The sequence below is a fragment of the Pinus tabuliformis genome, chromosome 7, assembly GCF_031772625.1.
Source record: "Pinus tabuliformis cultivar Carrire ecotype Pingquan chromosome 7, CPIR1, whole genome shotgun sequence".
Taxonomy (NCBI): domain Eukaryota; kingdom Viridiplantae; phylum Streptophyta; class Pinopsida; order Pinales; family Pinaceae; genus Pinus; species Pinus tabuliformis.
In genome coordinates this window covers 980,874,784-980,881,534 of record NC_142293.1, presented here as the reverse complement: position 1 = coordinate 980,881,534, position 6,751 = coordinate 980,874,784, and the positions used below count along the sequence as shown (strand labels likewise).

Below are 6,751 nucleotides of genomic sequence, written 5' to 3'. Positions count from 1 at the left end.
AATAATTATTAATTTCAGATGAAAAAAATAATTATTAATTTAATATATTAAAATTAATGCATCATAATATTGAAACATTAATTACTAGTTATTATATTTAAATTAAATAAACTTACTTTATGAAACTTTTAAAATAAACATATAATTTAATAATTATTATATTTAAATTAAATGAAGTTACTTTATAGAACTTACTTCATCAAACCTTTAAAATAAACATATAATTTAATTAGAATATCCCAACATCCGTATCTTGAAATAAAGTTTATACTATGGTCAACCGCAAGTTTATAATCTTCAAATTAATGAACTCTCTTGTTAATTATTCCCACGGCTGATTTTTCCAATATAGCGTTATTCATCCGCTGACATTTTCTTTCTGGAATTCTGCGCTGAGATATAATTTGAAAATATGTGCTGACGTCAAACCATATTACACACAGATTAATGAACTCCCGCACGGCTGATTTTTCCAATATCGGGTTATTCATCCACTGACATTTTCTTTCTAGATTCTGCGCTGAAATATAATTTGGAAATATGTGCTGACGTCAAACCATATTATACACAAACAAATGTTGGGCGGGGCGGATCTTCGTGGATCCGGATCCGAATCCGTCCCTGATCCGGGGATCCGCGGATCCAGCCACTAGGCCTGACAGATCCGGTAACATAGACATAAATTAAGGTGAATATTTCATTCTAATAAACTTTACAAGAGTAGTCTATGGAGGAATACCTGTACCGGTGGCTGATGGAGACACCTTTGTCCTGCTGCTCCTGTTGAACGCTCCTCTTGATGGACCCAACTAGATTTACCTCCCAGCCAACTAGGAAATAATCCCTAACCCAGGAAACCTCCACAAGTTCCCTGACCCTCCGAGCCCAAGTCCAACTAGAGGTAGTGTGTATGTCCAAGATGAACGATCTAGACCAAGATAACAATACTTCCCTCCTCTCAACAACCCAAGAAACCTCCACAGGTTCTTAAGGTCTCCAAAAACACAACAAGTCCAAACAATCACAACCAACCCCTACAATCATAAACAAGACCCAACCCCCTTTTCTCCCTTCCCCCTTCCCTTTTTATACCCTCATTTCCTTCTCCACCTTAACCACCTCTCATTAATGTCATTAACTTCTCATCCATCCTTATAGTTGACTTCTCTTCTCCCATGTAAAGCTGGCAGTACAATTGGAAATGTGACATGAATATAAAATTGTGAATTTAATGGGAAATGACCATTTCTTCTTCCAAGTAAATCTGAAAAGTACTTTTGGGAATGTGAGATGAATATATATATTGATAATTAAATGGAGAGGACTATGTTTTCTCCCAAGTAAATGTGAAGGTACATTGGGGAATGTGAGATGTAATTACATGGAAATGACCATGTCTTCACCCTTGTAAATGTGAGGGTACATTGGGGAATTTGAAATGAATATATATATATATATTGATAATGAATTGGAGAGGACCATGTCTTCTCTCAAGTAAATGTGAGGGTACATTGGGGAATGTGAGATGTAATTAAATGGAGAGGACCATGTCTTCTCCCTAATAAATGTGAAGGCACATTGGGGAATGTAAGATGAATACATATATTATTTGAAATAATGGAAGGAGACCATATCCTACCTAATATTCAATTTGAAAAGGTAAGTGGAGAATTTGAATAATGGAAATCATGAATTTTATATCAGACCAATATTTCTCAATATTTTCAGATAATGTAAACATTAACAAAATTTGTAGGATAAGATTTAAGTGGGGCATTACATCATCTGATTCCAACAAATATAAGAGTGATGGCAATGCAGGAAATCATAAAGACCTTAAAAATTGAAAGGAAAAGAAGATAGCAAATCTGAGGATGTTGAAGAAAAATCTGGCGAGAAAGATTTGTGACGGTATAGAGGCTTGTGGCTACACATGGCAACATATCAGTGATGGAAACACTATTTCACAATAGTCAGAAGTACCATTAAAGGGAAATGCTGTAGAAAATGATGTGGTTGAATCAGAGGCAGAGGTATCCAATCTCCCTTTAGACAAGGATTTCTCCCCGCGATCAAGATATAAGAGGCTTTTTATTTGTTGTTTTTCAGAAGGTCTGTCATTTCTCTGTTGAACAACTTAAATCAAATGAAGCACAGAGGTAGCACATACGACTTTTGACAAGAATTGTTTTTAATCAGGGAAAGGGTAAAGATACATTTGGAATGGAAGCCTTCTATATGGTAATGGAGGGTCATGCATGCCTCTCACATTGGTATGCAGATCTGCAAGAGAAAACATGCTTAAGAATTACTTCTTTTGTGGCTGATGGAATTGTGCTAAATCTTGGTATTGTTTTACCTGATACTTCTGGGAATTCCCTTTACTTGAAGAAGTTTGACCTTACAGTTCTAGTAGATGCAGCAAAGCTAGATCAACACATTCCCAATATTGTTGATAATTGCTTCACAGGGGCAAGACTTCATGTTGAAAGATTGATTTTTACACAGTCTCCATCTATTTTATTTGAACTTCTCAAATATCCAACTTGGTTTTCTTTGTGGAAGGGCTGGCCTGTTGATTCCAGTGAAAGAAAATGGTTTTTGTAGGCAACATGCATGATTTTATCTCTAGATATGGGAAGATTAGATGATTTAGCTCAGGGAAAAAACCCTGATTATTGGACAACAGGCTTCCATTGGTTACAGCACCACTTCTAGATATATTGAGGGAATCTCTTTCACGCTTGATTGTGGTATTGTTGTTGAACATGAGATTTCTGGGGCAAAGGATCACTCTATCGCCAGTGTATGATCTTGTTGGAGTTGTATCAGATGAAAAGTTGCTTGATCAATTGGATTTGCCTCGTCAACTAATGCAGCCAATACTGTAAGAGAGGTCAGGGAGTTGGTAGGTGTTGGCATTGAACCCATAGCTTTGATGTCACAATTGGTAACTCTGATTATGGGTATTCTAGCTGGAAGTTGTAAAGAAAGAGATAATTTTCACACATATGGTCATGCTGATCGTGGAGAATTGGAGGAATTCCTCAGCATGCATTTGTCAGACAGAAGAGGAACAAGTGTTCTTACAGAAACCTGTATGCTAGAAGTTTTGAAATGATTGGCAGCAAGCAATATGTGTACCCTATGGCAACGATAAGCTCATTCAGTCTGGTCTGCTATTGAAGAGACTTGAATCTTAGTTTCCCATGAACAAAAAGGAAGTGTCTTTATCATTCTTCAAAAATGTCCAAACCATTCCACCCTAGATGTTAGGAGTGAAATTGATGATACCCTTCTAAGATTTATAGCCAATTTGACACCTTGCCTCACCTCTCTGGAGATCCAGATCAGTCAGGGTGGAATCAACAACATGACGGGTGGATTGAACTATTCAATTCAAACCTTCAAACTACAAAATTGTAAAAGACATCAGAAATATTAATATATGCTCTGCACATCTCGGAACTTTTTGGTTGGTTGATTGCTATCAATTGAATACCATGGCTATAAACTGTTCATCACTGACAGAGTTATCTCTTTTATTTGTGCCTCAAGAAGATGATTCAACTGACTTCTGTAATCTGGTAGAGAACTTGGGGTAAGGCTGCCCAAGATTGTCGAAGTTACATGTTGCTTCTTCCTGTTTAAACCACTTTATAGTGCTTGCACTTGCAAGTACAAAATTTAGATTTTTACATATGTTGTCTCCTACATTTGGATTGGAAATTACTGATGCATATGTTGTTTCCCAGGCATCAAGTTTTAATTTTTTGCAGCTGCTAGACTTGAGTGGATCAAGCATCACTGATCCGGGACTTCTTATTATATGAAATACATTTTCAAGAAGCCTCTCTAAGCTTCTTATAGCTCTCTGTCATAATATATCTGTTGCTGGAATCCAGATAGTGGCTATGCAGTTTCCATTCCTGCAACTTTAAGACTGTGGAATGACCATAGGTGACAAATGTTACACTCATGCCAATGAAGATATAAACTGTGTTTAGGAACAAGAGAAATTTATGGCCCAACAATATTTACAGAGGAAAAATCACCATTCTAAGGAATATACATTAACTAATGAACTGGTCCTCAAGCATTTGAGACCAAAAAAACTTACCCTTTAGGGTTACTCTGTTTGGGGTTACTCTGGTATCCATGCCTTGTTTCTGGACTGTCCAGAGCTTGTTGATCTAAATATAAAGACCTGCAACAACCTTAATCCTGAGAAAATGTTGTTGCAGTTCCCTTCCCTGCAAGTGGCACATGTTGCATATTGTAATGGTGTTAGCGAATGCAGTTCAAAGAAAGGTGGATTGTTCCTTCCAACGTGAGCTCTACCTCATCTCAATTCTTTCATTCATATTCAACACAAATTCAATATTAGCAATGAGGTGTGATACATTCAAAGTTAGAGGTTTTATACATTAAATGAGCTACCATAAACTTTGAATGGAATGAGGTGGAGCACTTGCAAGAATGAAATGATTTTATTTTCTCTACAAATCTCACAAGGAAGAAGGCATCACAATAAAAATGTTTTGTGAGTGAAACATTTTCTACCTGGAATCGTCACATACAAGAATAAAAAACGTGTCTTGCACAAAGTAATACCAATATAAATAAAATTCCCATGTATACTGAATCAATCTGTTGCTAAAGGTCCTATCATTTACAGTCATGAAAACAACATACAAAACAAAATAAAATAGTATTGCATGAATATCACTAAGGTACAATAATATTGACATAACTATGAGACAAACAACAAAAACAAGGACTTGTTGAAAACAATTATTTTTATGAAAAATAAGATACATCTCTTTGACCACTACATTTTAATTCCCAACATCTCTAAACATACGAAGAACATATTTTCATAGATTTCATATATATAAAAGTATGATACATAAGGACCAACAAATAAAATGAACATGCATTTAATTTTGTAACATGCATTTGCAAGCATGTAAAATTAACAAGCAACTAGTATGATAGATTCGAGTGCACCAGATAGCATTCCATGACAAAACATAAAAAATAAGGACCAACAAAAACATGAACTTGCATTTAATCCCATAACATGTATTTCCAAATACATAAATCAGTAACAGGCAACTAGGATGATATATTTGACTGCACCAGATAGCATGCCATATTAAAAATGCAAACATGGCTTATATCAAGCACAAGAGGCTGAAATTTAAACATTTGAAGCACAAGGAGACAGTAGATGACATCACCTAACTAAGCTCAAATAGTTTTACCTCAAGTAAGAAATCAGAACAAAAAGGCAAAACATAACTCAAATACAGGACCCGCTTTCTATTTACTTGTAAAATTCATATGAAACAAAGATAATTTAGATGTACTTCAAGTTTGTAACTATGAAGTTGATGAAATCAACCAAAAATTCAGAGGAATTGACATGGAAAAAAAATTACTGGAGGAAAAACATAAAATCTTATACTAAAAACGTCTGAATATGTCCAGGTAATTGCCTTACATAAATAGGTTAGGCCTAGAAGCCTTGAAGGTTGTTTTCAACTTTCTAGTTGGAGATCTAACCATACGATAGACCAAAGGAAATTTTATTTTGGAATCTTGAAATTTCTTTTTATTCTCCAGCTTGCAAAGCTCTTTAGGAAAGTGGTTATCTTGATAATATGGATGCAGGGATAACACGCTCTATGACGTGAATCCATCTCATCATACAATTGTTCAACAACACCATTTAGAATGGTGTCTCGGTACTCTTTGTACATGTTATGGTAACCAGTTCTAATCTAGTACCGAAGCTAGATGCCAAAATTCTTGATCGTTGTGGGATTTTTCTCAAAGATCTCATTAATAAGATGTCTGACAATAAGATGCCAGACAACAAGTATTGAACAAATAAGATGTCTGACAAAAGGTTTATGATTAAAAGTGTTAGATGAAATGCTAGAAACCAACCAGTTTCAATAGGCCTTGAATGCACTGCAAAAACTTGAGATACTTTCTGTAGGAATCCCTCCAACACGATGACCTGAAGCGCAATTCCATAACATCGTCAGAACATAAGATCTGCGAGAAGGTTTATGTTCCATTCCCTGCAATTTTCTAAATGGCACGTGTCAAAGTCGATGTTGAAATCGAACCATCTTTTCCATCTCAAAACCTACATGCATCACTGCTCAACATCTCTTAGATGGTAATTTTTCAGTCTTTTTGGCAAGGTAGCCTTCTTTATCAAGCAACAGTTGAACCAGAAATTTTTGTCACAGATTCTTTATCCATGAGGACAAATCAACAATTTTTTATGAATAATTATGAAGGAATACATAATCCACGGATGAGAATTTGTAGTGAAAAACAAAATAAGAATTTCTTAAAGGGTCCAAAATGAAGAAACAATAGGAGAATAAATCCAAATAGTCCTCAAGGGAAATCGGGTACAAGAACAAACCTGTTAGTTTTTACATATGTACCTGATAGCATGGAGGAGGTTGGCAAGGTGTTTACACAATACCTATCACAAGGAAATGCTTTTTTCTTATAGCTTATTGGACAAACAACATGACAATAGGAAGTTCCACAGATCATTTTGTTGCAATCACATCACCTTTTCCATCTCTAAACCTCAGTGCATCGCTGCCCAACATCTCTTAGATGGTAGCTTTCAAGCCTTCTGGAAAAGTAGCCTCATTTCTCAAGAAAAAGTTGAACCATGAAATACCATCACAGGTTCTCTATCCACAAGGACAAATAA

The 6,751-nt window shown here is 35.6% G+C and overlaps 1 pseudogene; it reads left to right on the top strand.

The window, feature by feature from the left end:
• Positions 1 to 1,320: 1,320 nt before the first annotated feature.
• Positions 1,321 to 5,804, top strand: LOC149250892 (F-box/LRR-repeat protein 17-like; annotated as a pseudogene).
• Positions 5,805 to 6,751: the final 947 nt, after the last annotated feature.